The 18,523-nt window shown below is 42.9% G+C and overlaps 3 non-coding genes across 3 annotated transcripts; all 3 read left to right on the top strand.

Annotated features, from left to right (window-relative positions):
- The first annotated feature begins 7,360 nt into the window (after positions 1 to 7,360).
- LOC120253749 lies at positions 7,361 to 7,467 on the top strand. Its single transcript, XR_005534394.1, has one exon. It is a non-coding gene; the product is annotated as a small nucleolar RNA R71 (small nucleolar RNA).
- Positions 7,468 to 9,283: 1,816 nt separating this feature from the next.
- Positions 9,284 to 9,390, top strand: LOC120253748. Its single transcript, XR_005534393.1, has one exon. It is a non-coding gene; the product is annotated as a small nucleolar RNA R71 (small nucleolar RNA).
- Positions 9,391 to 14,938: 5,548 nt separating this feature from the next.
- LOC120253751 lies at positions 14,939 to 15,045 on the top strand. Its single transcript, XR_005534396.1, has one exon. It is a non-coding gene; the product is annotated as a small nucleolar RNA R71 (small nucleolar RNA).
- The last annotated feature ends 3,478 nt before the right edge of the window (positions 15,046 to 18,523 follow it).

Raw genomic sequence — 18,523 nt, 5'->3', positions numbered from 1 at the left:
AAACCTCTATTATGCTTCCTAATTAATGCAATAGTGAGTCGTGGAAATCCTTAATTGTATAGTCCCAAATCTAAGGTCAACCATGCCTAACTTTATACATGTGCCGGAGGAGAAATCGAACAATCTCAAAACCTCGCACTCGTATAGAATTGCAATGAGCTCTAGAGATTCCAAATGATAAACCGTATTCCTATATATAGACCTAACCCTTTGGTCCAGGTGAAAGATCCCTTGCCATAATTAAGCCCTAGATGCTAAAATCACTTCAACACTTCACTCCATTGCACTCGCAACTAAGCCCCAGCGTAAGGTCATTCCTTAGCCCATTCACTCTACTACGGTCACAAAGAACTCTTGGAACATGGAGGTAGGATAGATCACACTAGAGGGGAAAGGGGATGCTCCGCTACCTCTCGACTCACCCTCTCAACACTCTCCAATCTAGCTTTGTCTAACACTCATGGTGTGTCACTCACTCACAAGAGTTACCAAGAAGAACTCTCAACCCTAGTGTCACTCTAGGGGAGTATTCATACAATCAAACCTACGAGATTGGAACTCACAATAAACATGAATTAATTGAAAGCATAATATAGAGATTCAATGAAACGAATACATCTTAGGGTTCACAAATACCCAAGTACCCACTAGGGGTTTAGCTCTTCATGGACCCAGATACAATCAATGAAATCGAATGTAAAAATAAAGCCTCTATAGAAAACCCCCTCATTAGTCATGGTGATGGTCTTGTGGAGAGTCCCCTACTCGTCGCAAGGGTCCCTTTGTCTGGCCTAGGATACACCTCACAGGATCGGTATCGATGAAAGCTCTCCCACTAACCTTCTTACAAACGGCGCGCGATGTCAGAGCCATAGAACCACTCTAAAGCCCTAGCCAATACCTCTCAAAACCCTGCCTGTAGCCCTCTCTTAAGTTGGGGAAAAGATGGAGAAAAGAATTCTGATATCTGGGTTGAAATTAGCTTTTAAGTAGCTGGAATCTAGAATCCACACGCCCGTGTGGGCGCCCCTGTGGATTTTTCACACGAGCGTGTACCCGTGTGGATTCTCTATTTTCCTGTTTTCTTGGCCAACTGTGAACAGTGCTGGTACAGTATTCTTGCTACAATACGCTACTATTGTACCGGCCCGAAATACTCCCGAATCCATGCTTTCATCGAGGTAACACAAACGGGCACACATTTACATCGTGTATCGCTTTGCTTCTTCAATAACGGACATGTTGGTGGTGATCTTATTTTATATGCACAAGTCGGAATGCTTGAATATGACTGCCCTTGTGCCCCTCCAAATAGCTATACTAACTTGAATACAAGGAGATTGGCAAACATTCCCGCATCTGAAACCTGACCTATGACTTCGCATATGAACCTTAGCAAGATTTCCTCCAAATTGGTGCATTTATGATCCACATTGGCTTTTTTCTTTCATATTCGGCCTCACAACCCTACCTGCATGAAAGTAACATAACTATACACATATTACCGTTAAAACCCGAGAAAAGTAATTCTCAACACAATGAAACAATACTTCGTATTCTTATCGCACTAGCACTTATCAAACTTCCCCACACTTAAGCTTTTGCTTGTCCTAAAGCAAAAATTAAAACATTAAAGCACAGACGAAGGAAATATTGGAAGTACTTGGCCTTAGGTTCACCAAAGCATACAAAGAGTGCATTCTATAAGTATGGGAAATTTCAACACTAAATACGAAAAATCAATGCTCTAGCTAAAAACTTGAATCAAAAAGGCGACAAACCCAAAATCATGTAAGTGTGTGAACTCACTCAAGTCGACCCATAGTATACTCCTCAAAGTTCTATGTATAAGGGACTTATTTATCTACAAAAGGTAACAAAAATTCAATAAGGGTAGTAGCTTCACACAACCTCTAAGGAAGCCCTTTCCAAAGCGGCCGCTAAGGTGGCTTTCACACTTTCGAGGTTTTACCTCTTTCCACCGGGGTGGTAGCTTTCACATATCCCATGAGATAGCTCTTTCTCTCATTAGGGCATAACTAGTATCTGACTTATGAGAATAGCTTCATACATCATAGGTGGTAGCTCTTTCCACCCAACAAGCACAACTAAACAACAAAACTATTTTGTTCTTTCTTTTCATTTTTTTCAGAATTAACATAAGAAACAACTAAAACTAGTCCCTTATACATCAAACATGAGTTTCTAACAGGGTTCAAAGAATAAGTAGTGTAACAAGTGTCAATCGGGCAAAAATTCCCAGAAATTCATGCAAAAACTAAAGCATGAAAATATTCAATGTTAAAGATTTTCCTAAACTCAAAAATACAATCAATGCAACTAAGGTGAACCGCCATTGGCTATGTGAACATGTATATCAATCAAAACTAGTATAAAAGAGATGCGTGCGCTATGAAATTCCCCTCCACACTTAAGTTGTACATTGTTCCCAATGTACACATGCAAGCTCATTCATAATGTAACTCAATTAGATTCAGATGTGGGAGAAGCAATGAAAACAATACTCCCCTGACTCCTAGTGTTGCATTTGGTGGAGCTAAGTCCTTGGGAGTGTTGATCCAATGGTTCGTGAAGGTCACATGGCCAAGTGCCGAAACACCTTGGCCGTGCCCATGACAAAGTCTCAATTCCCATGATGACAAGACCATCTATACGCTTACACGAGGGGGTTCAGTGAAGCTCAATAAAAAAAAATTTAACTCGAGTATATAAAAGATAAGATAATGAATACAACTCAAGATACAAAATGAAAATAAACATAGAAGGAGAGTCCTTTCTGAGTATACAAGTCCAAAATAAAATGCGGAAATACAAGAAGATTAAAACAAAATCAAGTGTCGATGTCACGCTCTGGATCCTCTCCTGTTGTTGGTGCTAGATCAAAGGGGTGCTGGTGGAGATAGTGAAGGAGGTGCTTGCTGAGCTGGGGGTTTGCCTCTCAATAGCTATCGTAAGAAGTCAAAACGGACCATCATATCGATATACTATGCTGACTATATCGACCGCATCTCAATGATCTCAGACCACAATGCACTCACAGTGCTCTCGAGCCTCTCAATACGATCATAGGCTCCTGAAAGGGTACCTTGGCCTCCTGAGGTCGCGGTCACCATCGGTGCGGAATCCTCTGCTGTATCCCTACTGCCACCGGTGCTCTCAGTGGTGGTAGTGGCTAAAATGTAAGCTCTAGGACAATATCTGCGCACCAGTCCCATCATCCTAAGCGTATCGAGTCCAAGTAGAGAGGAGATAACTGTCTGATCGGTATCCCGAAGAGCATCACTGAGACCCATCCCCAGAATAAGCCTAGTAATGTAGGGACCAACAAATAATACTGCTACTCTCCCGTTCTGGCCCTGGTAATGCATGTAATCTGCCACAATGTGCCCCAAATGAATAGGCACAAACCTAGCCATGGAATACAGATAAAGCAGACTTTATTGGCTTAGAGTACTAGTGTTATTACCTCAGCCATCCACAGATCTGCTAATGACCGCAAATAAATATTTGTAGCTCAGCCGAGATAAACATGTGGCCTTGGATATTCCCGGTTCATGCTGCCCCTATCCGCATAAAACCTGGTAAGCCTGGTACGGACTCAAGGTGCTAAAGTAATCTGTTAGTAAATGTCCATACTCCTCGGTTTCTATATATGCCTCATCGTACAAGCCCATATGAACTGAAAACTCAGAAATACTCATAGCAAATTGATGACCGAACACTCTAAACTGTATGTCATCCACAAACTCAAAAGACGCTAGCACCCCGAAAGTCAGCGGCCTGAAAACTGGCTCTCGTATAGACAATAACCTCTGCCGGCCTCCTACGGCCATCAGCGCCTCCAACTCCCTCATTAACTCATCACCCCGCTAGACCCCACTTAGCACACTTAGGTCAAGGAACTGGGATTGGCCAAACCAAAGCTCCGATAACCGCTCAAAATGAGCTTGATGTTCAGGATTAGGAAATACAAAATGAGCTAGCTCGGGTGAAGGCTCCCTAGGGCGCTTATCTTCGTGCCTCCTACAGTGCGGTGCCATTCCTGTGACAAATGAGGAAGAAATAATCAAATAATACTCAGAAATAGTATACTGCAGAATTCCACACGGGCCTGTGGAAATTACCCATGCCCGTGTTGATTTGCGAGGTGTGCAAACCGCACGGTTGTGTACCTATTCTCCAAAAACTCAACTCAAAACCGCCCCTAAGGACTTCCCAAACATGCATAAGACATTAAATCATGAAAATTGGCACAACTCAAGATTCTCAATCCAATAAAAGCAGGATTTGTGAAGAAAAGAGGATAAGAAGGGTTACAAATAAAATAAATGATAGTATTCCGAAAATCGGCATGAAATGTGGGGAAAAAATTCTCCAAAACAACGGTAAAGGGCCAAAAAGTTGATCAGGAGTGGTTTTCGGGTGATTGGAGATGAAGAAAAAGAGAATCCACAAAGATTTTCAAAGAAAAGCTCGCGTCTCTTGGAATTCTGCGCATCCACACGCGCGTGTGGAAATTACACACGGGCGTGTACTCCCGTAGGAAAGCCTCACAGGGGCAGGTGCACGCCCCTGTGTGCTCTCGAGAAAACACTCACTGCCTCTGAACACAAATACACAGTCATGTGAGAAATACCCACGCCCGTACGACCGACCCATAGGGGCATCCACACACCCCTGTGGCTGCTCTGGACATCCGAGAAAACTTGGTAGGTGTTCCGCAAGCCCGTGTGGAAATTCCACACAGGCGTGGGCATTCACAAGCCCAACTTACAGGGGCAAGCGCATGCCCCTGTGTCTTCTCGGGATGGGGAAAGCTCCTCTGCAGACATTCACACGGGCATATGGAAATTACCCACGCCTGTGCGATTTTCACAAGGTCGCCCACAGGGCCTGTGTGCTTTCAGGAAAGTCTGCCAATCTCTGTAGGACTTCACACGCGCGTGCAGAAATTACCCACGGGCATGTGAGGATCGCATGGTCATTCACATAGCCGAGTCCACGCTCCTGTGCCTTCTCTGGATGAGCTAGCAATACAAAACCACGGGTGTGTGTTAATTCCATACGGCCGTGTGTTTTCTCTAGATCCTTAGAAAACTCTGTAGACTCTACAGAAAATTCCTGAACATGCTTACACACTCAAAGACTGCCCCAATATACAATTTATACTAGCGAAAAATATGAGAAATAGCTCAAACAACCAAAACTTTGCCAAATTCACACGAAAACACAAGATGAACTTGAAAACCCACAATAAAATCGCAGAACAAGTATATAAAAATCAAGACACCAACACTCAACACTTTATTCATGCAAACACTAAACTGACAAATTAAGAAAACAATAGTAAACACTTGGGTTGCCTCCCAAGAAGGGCATGTTTAATGTTACTTAGCTTAACATACCTTGTCTTACCTCACGGGGGCTCATAGATGAAAGTTGCCCTCTTACCCATGGCTTGGAAAAATGATGAGCAAAATCTCTTGAGGATAGAGGTTGAATTGTCGGGCTTGAGACACCTTGAAATGATTCACCCAGTTTGTTCAGTTTATGCACGTCTCCAACAGCCTTGGAGTGTTCCCGGTGGCGTCTCCTAGCCCTCTTCAATCTCCGGAGCACCTTCTTTAAGATCCCCGGGGAAAATGGTACTTCTTCCGTTGAACCAAGCATCATGATCTCTTCATTGTCCTCCTCTTGGTCGAACAAGCCTTCGTATAGATCCAGATTGAACATCTCCTGCATGTATTCATCAACAATCTCATCAGTAGCGTCTAGAAAGTACAAAGTATCAACGAAATCAAGAGAATGCCACATGGCTTCAGCAAGGCGGTATGTGAGCTTATCATCTCCAACTCTCAAAGTTAGCTCTCTGCCGTCCATGTCAATCAATTCCTTGGAAGTCCGCAAAAACGGCCTCCCAAGTATCAAGGGTACATCCGCATCCTCATCGACGTCTAGCACTATGAAGTCAACCGGAAAAATGTACTTGTCGACCATAACAAGCACATCCTCAATAATGCCTCTCGGATGTCTCACCATTCAGTCCGCTAGTTGCAAAGTCATCCGAGTAGGTCTAGGCTCGTCCGAGCCTAGCTTTTAAAAGAAGGTGTATGGCATGACGTTAATGGTAGCCCCTGAATCCGCCAATACTATTTCTTCACCTAAATTGCCGATATTACACGGAATGATGAAGCTTCATGGGTCTTTCTTCTTGTTCGGCATGTTCTTTTGCAAGACCGCCGAGCAAGACTTATATATGATCACTGAACCACTCTCCTCTAACTTCGTCTTGTTGGTTAACAAGTCCTTCAAGAATTTGGCATGCTTAGGCATTTGGGTAAATGCCTCAATAAAAGGAATATTGATGTGGAGTTGCTTAAACAAACTTAGGAACATCTTGTACTGTTCATCCCCTTGGTCATTCTTCAATCCAGAGGGATAAGGGATCCTTGGCGTGAAAGGTAAAGGTGCCACCTCCTTCTCTTTGCTTGTTCCCTCTTCAACCTCTATAACCTCGGGTGCGTGTTCATTTGGATTCTCACTCAGAAGCCTACCATTGACCTCACAACCACTTCTCAAAGTGATTGCCTTCACATGCTCTCTAGGGTTGGTCTTGGTATAGCTCGGCAAACTTCCATGTGGCCTTTTTGATAAGGACTTCACAATCTGCCCCACTTGATTTTCAAGATTATGTAAGGAGCCAATATGGTTGTGAAGTGTAGCCTCAACTGATTCAAACCTTGTATTTGATGATTGCACAAACCTAGTTAAGGGTTTTTCCAAATCGGTCATTCGGGTCTCCAAACCTGAAACTCTGTTTTCCATATTTGGGGCTTGTTGTTGGAAACCTGGTGGCCCCATGGCCTTTTGTGGACCTTGGTTCCTCCACGAGAAATTGGGATGATTCTTCCAACCCGCATTATAAGTGTTGCTATATGGGTTCCCTTGAACCCTCATGCTATTACCTAAAAAATCGACGTTCTTAACCAAAGATGCATCACCAATAGATATCGGGCAATCCGAGGGAGCATGCCCTCCACCACACTCGGTGTAAATAATCACAGTTGCTACTCTGTTCGAAGTTAGAAGATCTAACTTCTTACTCAATGATTCCACTTGAGCCTCCAACGAAGTCACTGCATCTATCTCATGGAGACCGGCCACCTTTTTCTTCTCCTTGGCATTCCATTGGTAGCTGTTTAAACACATTTCTTCAATTAATTAACGGGCCTCACCGGGGGTCTTGCTACCAAAGGTACCTCCTGTTGCTGCATCCAAGAGTTGTCTTGTATTTGGATTCAGACCATTGTAAAAGGTCTGAACAATCATCCACTCTGAGAATCCGTGTTGCGGGTGCTTTCTCAGGTGCTCCTTGAACCTTTTCCATGTCTCAAATAGATACTCCAATTCCAATTGTACAAAGGATGAGATCTTATTCCTAAGCTTTGCAGACTTTCGAGGAGGGAAATAATGGCCAAGAAAAGCTTCTACCATCTCCTCCAATGTGGTAATTGATGCTCTACGTAATGTGTGTAGCCACTGCTTGGCTCTCCTTTTCATGGAAAATGGGAAGGCCCTCAACTTGATGGCATCATCCGTTACCCTATTTATCTTTAGCATATCACACCGCTCGAGAAAGTTCTCTATATGACTATTTTGATCCTCATAGGCCAAACCATTGAACTGCGCAGAGTGCTGCAATATATGGATGAATGCCGGGTTCAGCTCGAAGTTTTGAGCTGTAATCGGGGGACGCACAATGCTCAATTGTGCCCCCAATACTGAAGGTTTGGCATAATCGGATAATGTCCGCTGCTGCTTATTCTGTTCTGCCATGTTTTCAGTTTCTTCTACTTCCAAATCAGCTAGATTGGACTGTTATTGCACAGGTTCTTTCCTTTTTCTTCTAAGTGTACATTCAAGCTCAGGATCTCCTTCAATCAGTATGGAGGGGTTCCCTCGGGTCATAACCTGGAGCTGAACCAAAAGAAAGGAAACAAAATCAGAACGATGATAGAATAAGGAAATATGAAATAGAATGAATAAATGAATAGCTAAGAAAAACAAAGTGCAAAGTATCTCTAAACGCCTACTCCCCCCGGCAACGACACCAAAAACTTGACATATCCGTATATGCTGTACACCGCAAGTACACGGGTGTCGAAGTAATAATCCTAGATGAGTGGGTATCTTATCCACAGAGAGTAGGGAATAAAGACACTTAAATTGTTTCTTAACTAATGTGGAAGATGAATAGTGATATGTGTGATAAGATTCAATTCTCATGAGTAAAAACAACAAGAAAGAGAACACAAGTGAAGGAGAAGGTAAGGCAATAGATAAAGATGGGGTACCCGGATATTGTTCCGCCTAGGACAATCGTTTCAAGTGCGAGAAACCTCTACTATGCTTCCTAATTAATGCATAGTTTGTCGTGGAAATCCTTAATTGTATAGTCCCAAATCTAAGGTCAACCATGCCTAACTCTATACATGTCCCGGAGAAGAAATCAAACAATCTCAACACCTAGCACTCGTATAGAATTGCAATGAGCTCTAGGGAATCCAAATAATAAACCCTATTCCTATATATAGACCTAACCCTTTGCTCCAAGTGAAAGATCCCTTGCCACAATTAAGCCTCGACTGATTCAAACCTTGTATTTGGCAATTGAACAAATCTAGCCAAGTGCTTCTCCAAATCTATCATTCGGGTTTCCAAGCCTGAAATTCTATTTTTCACTTGAGGGGCTTGTTGTTGTTGTTGGAAACCCGATGTCCCCATGGTCTTCTGTGGTCCTTGATTACTCCATGAAAAGTTGGGATGATTCTTCCAACATGAATTGTAGGTGTTGTTGTATGGATTCCCTTGAGGTCTCATTCCATTACCTACAAAGTCAATGTTCTCAATTGAAGAAACATCACCAATGACGATTGGGCAATCGAAGAGAGCATGTCCTCCACCACAACTGGTGCAATTGGTCACGGCCGCAACTCTATTCGAAGCTATAAGATCTAATTTCTTACTCAAACTCTCCACTTGGGCAGCCAATGAAGTTACCGCATCAATTTCATGGAGACCGGCCACTTTTTTCTTCTCCTTAGCATTCCACTAGTAGCTATTTAACCCCATTTCCTCAATCAATTGACGAGCCTAATCGGTGGTCTTGCTACCTAAGGTATCTCCTGCCGCCGCATCCAAGAGTTCCCTTGTACTCGGGTTCAAACCATTGTAGAAGATTTGAACAATCATCCACTCCGGGAATCCGTGTTGCGGATACTTTTGCAGGAGTTCCTTGAACCTTTCCCATGTCTCAAATAGAGACTCCAATTCCAACTGCACAAAGGATGAGATCTCATTCCTAAGCTTTGCTGATTTTCTGGGAGGGAAATAACGGGCTAGAAAAGCTTCTACCATCTCCTCCCATGTAGTGATTGATGCTCTAGGTAATGAGTGTAGCCACTGCTTTGCTTTCCCCTTTAAGGAAAATAGGAAGGCTCTCAATTTGATGGCATCATCCATCACACCATTTATCTTCAGTATGTCGCACACCTCGAGGAAGCTCTCTATGTGACTGTTTGGATCCTCATCGGCCAAACCGTTGAATTGTATGGACTGCTACAGCATATGGATGAATGCCGGCTTTAGCTCGAAGTTTTGAGCTGTAATTGGGGGATGCACAATACTCGATTGTGTCCCCAACACTGAAGGTCTGGCATAATCAGATAGTGTTCGTTGTTGCTCATTTTGTTCTGCCATGTTTTCAGATCCTTCTACTTCCAAATCAGCTGGATTATGCTGTTCTTGCACAGGTTCTTTCCCTTTTCTTCTAACTGTATGTTCAAGCTCAGGGTCTCCTTCAATCAATATTGATGGATTCCCTCGGGTCATAACCTAGAGTTGCATCAAAAATAAAGAAAAAGAAAATTAGAACGATGATAGAATAACAAGATATGAATTCAAATGTGTGGTGAAATAGCTAAGAAAACAAAGTACAAAGTATCTCTAAACGCCTAGCTCCCCGGCAACGGCGCCAAAAACTTGACAAGGTCCCCTTGCATATATCCCGTAAGTGCACGGATTTGTCAAAGTAATAATCCCGGATGAGCGGGGTAGAATCCACAGGGAGTAGGGAGTAAAAACACTTAATTTGATTCTTAGCTATGTGGAGTATCAACAATGATAAGTGTGATAATCATTCAATTCTCAACAATTAAAAGCAACAAGTAAGAGAGCAAAAGTAAGGAGGAGGCAAGGCAATCGATAAACATGGGGAGTCTTGGAAATCCTTAAATACATAGTCCCAAATCTAAGGTCAACTATGCCTAACTCTATTCATGTCCCGGAGGAGAGATTAAATAACCTCTCAACCTCGCACTCGAATAAAGTTGCAATGAGCTCTAGGGATTCCAGGTGATAAATCTCTTCCTAATTATAGACCTAACCCTTTGGTCAAGGTGGAAGGTCCCTAACCACGATTAAGCCCTAGATACTAAAATCACCTCAACGCTTCACTCCGTTACACGCGCAACTAAGCCCCAGTGGAGGGTCATCCCTTAGACCATTCACTCTATTATGGCCGCAAAGAACTCAAGGAACGAAGGTAGAATCTATCACGTCAGAGGGGAAAGAGGACGCTCCTGTACCTCTCGACTCACCCTCTCAACCCTCTCCAACCTAGCTTAGTCTAACGCTCGTGGTGTGTCACTCACTCACAAGGTTACCAACAAGAAATCTCAACCCTATTGTCACTCTAGGGGAAATTTTCATACAATCAAGCATTCAAGGTTGGAACTCACAACAAACATCAATTAATTGAAAGCATAATAAAGAAGTTCAAAGAAACGAATACATCCTAGGGTTCACAATCACCCAAGTACCCACTAGGGGTTTAGCTCTCCATGGAGCTAAGTACAATCAAAGAAATTGAATGTAAAAGCAATGAATCCATAAAGAAACCGCCTCGATGGTCATGTCGATGGTCTTGTGGAGAGTCCTCTACTTGTCGTCCAAGGATTCCCTCATCCGGTATAGGATACGCCTCGTCGGAAGCTCCCCTACCAACCTTCTTCCTCAGAAATAACAATGTCAGAGCCATAGAACCTCTCCAAAACCTTAGCCAATACCCCTCAAAACCCTAGCCGGAGCCCTCTCTCAAGTTGGGGAAAAGATAGAGAAAAGAATACCAAAATCGGGGCTGAATCGGCTTTAAATAGGACTGGAATCGGGCAACTCAACGGGCGTTGACGCTACACGCGCCCATGGGGAATTTCCACACGGGCGTGGATAATTTCCACACGCCCGTGTGGATTCTCTCTTTCTCTGATTTCTCGGCCGGCTGTGAATAGTGCTGCTACAGTGTCGCTTCAGTGCTCTACTACAATCTTCGACCTGAACAACGTCCCAATTCCATACTTTCATCGGGGTAACGCAAACGGGCACACGTTCACGTCATGAATCACTTGCTTCTTTAATGATATATATGTTGCTGGAGCTCTTGTTCTTATATGCATAAGACAGAATGCTCGAATGTGACTGCCTTTGTGCCCCTCCAAATGGATAAGCTTACTCGAATGCGAGGAGGTTGGCACACACTCTAACATCTCACACCTGTCCTATGTCTTTGCGTTTGAACCTTAGCAAGATCTCCTCCTGAATAGGTGCATTATGATCTACATTGGCCTATTTCCTTCATACTCAGCCTCACAACCATACCTGCATAAAAGTAACATAAAAACACACATATTAATGTAAAAACCTGAAAAGTAATGCTCAACATAAGGAATGAACACTTCACTTTCATTTCGCACAAGCACATATCAAACTCCCCCACACTTAAGCTTTTGCTTCGTCCTCAAGAAAACATTAAAACATTCTGTGCATCAATGAAGAAAATATTGAAAGTGCTTGGCCTTAGGTTCACCGAGGTATACAAAGAAAGTATTCTACGAGTAAGGAAAATTTCAACACTAAATACGAAAAAATCAATGCTCTAGCTAAAAACTTGAATCAAAAAGGACAACAAACCCGAATTTCGTGTAAGTGTGTGAACTCACTCAAAACAACCTAACTTATACTCCTCAAAGTTCTAAGTACAAGGGACTTATTTATCTACAAAAGTGATAAAAATTTTAAAAGATGGTAGTAGCTTCACACATCCTCTAAGGTAGCCCTTTCCAAAGCGGCCGCTAAGGTGGCTATCATACTTTCGAGGTGGTAGCTTTCAGTCATCCTATGAGATAGCTCTTTCTCTCATTAGGGCATAACTAGTATCCGACTTGTGAGAGTAGCTTCATACTTCATAGGTGGTAGCTCTTTCCACCCAACAAATACAAATAAACAATAAAACTATTTTGTTCCTTCTTTTCATTTTCATTTTTTTTTTTGTGAATTTAGCAAAAGAAGTAAACCTAACTAGTCCCTTTAGCATCAAACATGAGTTTCCAATAGAGTTCAGAGAGTGAGTAGTGCACTAAGTGTAAATCGGTCAAAAATTCCTAAAAATTCAAGCAAGAACTAGAGCATGAAAACATTCAATGTTAACAATTCTCCTAGACTTAAGAATACAATCATTGCAACTAAGGTGAACCGCCATTGGCTATGTGAGCATATATCAATCAAGAACAATAGAAAAGATGTGCGCATTATGAAACTCCCCCGTCCCCCACACTTAAGTTGTACGTTGTCCTCAATGTACTCATGCAAGCTCACTCAAAATATATCATTCAAAAATAGATGTGGGAGAAGCAATCAAACCAATACTCCCCTGACTCCTAGTGTCGCGTTTGATGAAGCTAATTCGTTGGGAGTAGTGTTCCAACGGGTTGTGAAGCTCACACGGCCAAGTGCCAAAGCACGTAGAGCATCACCCAAACCCATTCCCAGAATGAGTCTGGTGATATAAAGGCCCGCAAACAGTAAACACTTGGGTTGCCTCCCAAGAAGCGCTTGTTTAACGTCACTAAGCTTGACGTATCTTTCCTACCTCACGGGGGTTCATGAATGAAGGTTGCCCTCTTACCCATGGCTTGAAAGCATGATGAGCAAAGTCTCTTGAGGCTAGAGGGTGTACTATCGGGCTTCGGACCACCTAGCAATGGTTCGTCCAACTTCCCTGGCTCCTTTACGTGTCCAACAGTCTTGGAGCATTTTCGATGGCGTCTTCGAGCCCTCTTCATTTTCCAGAGCACCTTCTTCAAGATCCCCGGGGTAGATGCTACTTCTTCAGTCGAACCAAGCATCATTACTTCTTCATTGCTCTCCTCTTGGTCGAACAATCCTTCATACGGATCTGGGTTGAACATTTCCTGCATATATTCATCAACAATTTCATCAGTAGTGTCTAGAAAGTATAGAGTATCATCAAAATCGAGAGAATGCCGCATGGCTTCAGCAAGGCGGTATGTGAGCTTATCATCTCCAACTCTCAATGTGAGCTCCCCGCCGTCCATGTCAATCAATGCTTTGAAAGTCTGCAAGAACGGTCTCCCAAGTATCAAGGGTACATCTGCATCCTCATCAACATCTAGCACTACAAAGTCAACCGGAAAAAATGTACTTGTCCACCTTGACAAGCACGTCTTCAATGATGCCTCTCGGATATCGCACCGTTCGGTCCGCTAATTGTAAAGTCATCCGAGTAGGCCTAGGCTCACCCAAGCCTAGCTTTTGGAAGAAAGTATATGGCATGACGTTGATGCTCGCCCCTGAATCCGCCAATGCCATTTCCTCACCTAAGTTGCCGATGTTACACGGAATGATGAAGCTTCCCGGGTCTTTCTTCTTATTCGGTATGTTCTTTTGCAACACCGCCGAGCATGAAGCATCAAGCACCACTGAAGCACTCTCCTCTAATTTCCTCTTATTGGTCAATAGGTCTTTCAGGAACTTCGCATACTTAGGCATTTGAGCTAATGCCTCAACAAAAGGAATATTGATGTGGAGTTGCTTGAATAAACTCAGGAACATCTTATACTGTTCATCCCCTTGGTCATTCTTCAATCTAGAGGGATAAAGGATTCTTGGCTTGAAAGGTGGGGTTGCCACCTCTTTCTCTTTGTTTGCTCCCTACTCAATCTCTACAACCTCGGGTGCGTGTCCTTTCGGCTTCTCACTTGGAAGCCTCCCTTCAACCTCACGACCACTTCTCAAAGTTATCGCCTTCACATGTTCTGTAGGGTTGGTGTCCGTGTTGCTTGGTAAACTTCCATGTGGCCTTTCAGAGAGAGACTTCGCAATTTGCCCCACTTGACTTTCAAGATTGTGCAAGGAGGCGGTGTGATTGAAAAGTGTAGCCTCGACTGATTCAAACCTTGTATTTGCCGATTGAACAAATCTAGCCAAGTGCTTCTCCAAATCTGTCATTCGGGTTTCCAAGCCTGAAATTCTGTTTTCCACTTGAGGGGCTTGTTGTTGTTGTTGGAAACCCGATGGCCCCATGGTCTTCTGTGGTCCTTGATTACTCCATAAAAAGTTGGGATGATTCTTCCAACCTGAATTGTAGGTGTTGCTGTATGGATTCCCTTGAGGTCTCATTCCATTACCTACAAAGTCAACGTTCTCCATTGAAGAAACATCACCAATGATGATTGGGCAATCGGAGGGAGCATGTCCTCCACCACAACCGGTGCAATTGGTCATGGCCGCAACTCTATTCGAAGGTATAAGATCTAGCTTCTTACTCAAACTGTCCACTTGGGCCGCCAATGAAGTTACCGCATCAATTTAATGGAGACTGGCCACTTTTTTCTTCTCCCTAACGTTCCACTGGTAGCTATTTAACCCCATTTCCTCAATCAATTGATGAACCTCATCGGGGGTCTTGCTACCTAAGGTACCTCCTGCCGCCGCATCCAAGAGTTCCCTTGTACTTGGGTTCAAACCATTGTAGAAGGTTTGAACAACCATCCACTCCGGGAATCCGTGTTGCAGATACTTTCGCAGGAGTTCCTTGAACCTTTGCCATGTCTCAAATATAGACTCCAATTGTAACTGCACAAAGGATGAGATCTCATTCCTAAGCTTTGCTGATTTTTCGGGAGGGAAATAACGGGCTAGAAAAGCTTCTACCATCTCCTCCCATGTAGTGATTGATGCTCTAGGTAATGAGTGTAGCCACTGCTTTGCTTTCCCCTTTAAGGAAAATGGGAAGGCTCTCAATTTGATGGCATCATCCATCATACCATTTATCTTCAGCATGTCGCACACCTAGAGGAAGCTCTCTGTGTGACTGTTTGGATCCTCATCGGCCAAACCGTTGAATTGTGCGGACTGCCGCATCATATGGATGAATGCTGGCTTTAGCTCGAAGTTTTGAGCTATAATTGGAGGATAAACAATACTCGATTGTGTCCCCAACACTGAAGGTCTGGCATAATCATATAGTGTTCGTTGTTGCTCATTTTGTTCTGCCATGTTTTGAGATCCTTCTACTTCTAAATCAGCTGGATTATGTTGTTCTTGTACAGGTCCTTTCCCTTTTCTTCTAAGTGTACGTTCAAGCTCAGAGTCTCCTTCAATTAATATTGATGGATTCCCTCGGATCATAACCTGGAGCTGCACCAAAAATAAAGAAAAGAAAATCAGAACGATGATAGAATAAGAAGATATGAATTAGAATGTGTGGTGAAATAGCTAAGAAAACAAAGTGCAAAGTATCTCTAAACGCCTAGCTCCCCGGCAACGGCGCCCAAAACTTGACAAGGTCCCCTTGCGTATATCTCGCAAGTGTACGGGTTTGTCAAAGTATTAATCCCGGGTGAGTGGGGTCCAATCCACAGGGAGTAGCGAGTAAAGACACTTAATTTGATTCTTAGCTATGTGGAGTATCGACAATGATAAGTGTGATAATGATTCAATTCTCAACAATTAAAAGCAACAAGTAAGAGAGCAAAAGTAAGGAAGAGGCAAGGCAATCGATAAAGATGGGGTACTCGGATGATGCTTCACCTAGGATAATCGCTTCAAGTGCAAGAACTCTCTATTATGCTTCCTAATCAATGCAATGGTGAGTCTTGGAAATCCTTACATACATAGTCCCAAATCTAAGGTCAACTATGCCTAACTCTATTCATGTCCCGGAGTAGAGATTAAATAACCTCTCAACCTCGCACTCGAATAAAGTTGCAATGAGCTCTAGGGATTCCAGGTGATAAATCTCTTCCTAATTATAGACCTAACCCTTTGGTCCAGGCGGAAGGTCCCTAGCCACAATTAAGCCCTAGATACTAAGATCACCTCAACGCTTCACTCCATTGCACGCAGAATTAGGCCCCAACGGAGGTTCATCCCTTAGACCATTCACTCTATTATGGCCGCAAAGAACTCGAGGAATGGAGGTAGAATCTATCACGTTGGAGGGGAAAGGGGACGCTCCTGTACCTCTTGACTCACCCTCTCAACCCTCTCCAACCTAGCTTTGTCTAACGCTTGTGGTGTGTTACTCACTCACAAGGTTACCAACATGAACTCTCAATCCTAGTGTCACTCTAGGGGAAATGTTCATACAATCAAGCTTTCAAGGTTGGAACTCACAATAAACATCAATTTGTTGAAAGCATAATAAAGAAGTTCAATGAAACGAATACATCCTAGGGTTCACAATCATCCAAGTACCCAGTAGGGGTTTAGCTCTCCATGGAGCTAAGTACAATCAAAGAAATCAAATGTAAAAGCAATGAATCCATAAAGAAACCCCCTTGATGGTCGTGTTGATGGTCTTGTGGAGAGTCCTCTACTCGTCGCAAGGGATCCTTTGTCCGGCCTAGGATACACCTCACCGGATCAATGCCGACGAAAGCTCTCCCAATAAGCTTCTTCCAAATGACACACGATGTCAGAGCCGTAGAACCTCTCCAAAGCCCTAGCCAATACTCCTCAAAACCCTAGCCGAAGCCCTCTCTCAAGTTGGAGAAAAGATGGAGAAAAGAATACCAAAATCAGGGTTGAATCGGCTTTAAATAGGACTGGAATCGGGCGACTCCACGGGCGTGGATGGTACACGCGCCCGTGCGGAATTTCAACACGGCCGTGGATAATTTCCACACGCCCATGTGGATTCTCTGTTTCTCTGATTTCTCGGTCGGCTGTGAACAGTGCTGCTACAGTGTATGCTGCATTGTTTCTACAGAGCTCTGCTACAGTTTGACCTGAATAACTTCCTAATTCCATATTTTCATCGGGGTAACGCAAACGGGCACACATTTACATCGTGAATCACTTGCTTCTTCAATGATATACATTTTGGTGGAGCTCTCGTTCTTATGTGCATAAATCGGAATGCTCGAGTGTGACTGTCTTTGTGCCCCTCCAAATGGATGTACTCACTCGAATGCGAGGAGGTTGGCACGCACTCTAGCATCTCACAGCTGTCCTATGTCTTCGTGTTTGAACCTTAGCAAGATCTCCTCCAAAATAGGTGCATTATGATCCACATTGGCCTATTTCCTTCATACTCAGCCTCACAACCATACCTGCATAAAAGTAACATAAAAACACACATATTAATGTAAAAACCTGAGAAAAGTAATGCTCAACATAAGGAAAGAATGCTTCGCATTCATATCACACAAGCACTTATCAATCTTATATCTTATTTGCCTTGATTTGGTCTAGCCTAAGGCATTCAATCAGTACAGCTGTAGATGCTAATAACTCCACTTACAAAGAATACTAAGCCTTAAACTACTAAGTGCTACTTCAATGACCAAGTAAGTTCCTTCTAATTCTATAGCTCGAAATTAAATCCACTTTCATCTTAAAACCTTTGGTAGGTACTCAAAAAGATCACTAGGATTTTTATTTTCATTTCATCATTCATTTCCCTTTTTTTTTCGAGTCTGACTAACATACACTGCACCAACATCATTTTGAAATCTTTTTCTGGAGAGTGCACATGCTGGTTAGGCACAAGAGCCACCCAATAACTCGATTACAGTCTACATAGACGCATTCATGCTTCAGTAGCAGAGGAATACTGACATAGACTCAATTTTTTTTTTCCTTTTCTCTTTTTCTTTTCTTTTTTTCATTCATTTCATTTTTTTTCACATTCACCCTAGATCACATGTTTAAAGTACTCTACATGACACAAAACTAGGATTAGCTCAACAAGACTTAGAAGTTCTTAAGAGTCCATTGAAGGATAGAACTTAGTGTTCTAAGGACAAGTAATCAAAGTAGTGTGTTAAGCATACAAGAGAGTTAAAGTAGTCACGTTGGCAATTCCCAGGGCATCGACAAAAAATTCAGTGCACATGACAATACTAGGGGTAAAATAGGAATCAATAAAGCATAAAAACAAGTAACTCACATCAATCATTAATCCAAGCTAAAAGAATCTTACAAGAATGAACAAAGCCATCATAGGTAACACTAGCATGTAACAAATGGTACTAATACATGAAATACACCCATCCCCACACTTAGTGTTGTGCATTGCCCTCAATGTACACTAATCATGAAGAACATGCAAGAAGAAGCAATGCAAATAATAGAGGAGGGT

Source organism: Dioscorea cayenensis, unplaced genomic scaffold (genome assembly GCF_009730915.1).
Source record: "Dioscorea cayenensis subsp. rotundata cultivar TDr96_F1 unplaced genomic scaffold, TDr96_F1_v2_PseudoChromosome.rev07_lg8_w22 25.fasta BLBR01000187.1, whole genome shotgun sequence".
Classification (NCBI taxonomy): domain Eukaryota; kingdom Viridiplantae; phylum Streptophyta; class Magnoliopsida; order Dioscoreales; family Dioscoreaceae; genus Dioscorea; species Dioscorea cayenensis.
The sequence above is the reverse complement of the archived record's forward strand: the minus strand, read 5'-3'. Positions and strand labels throughout refer to the sequence as shown.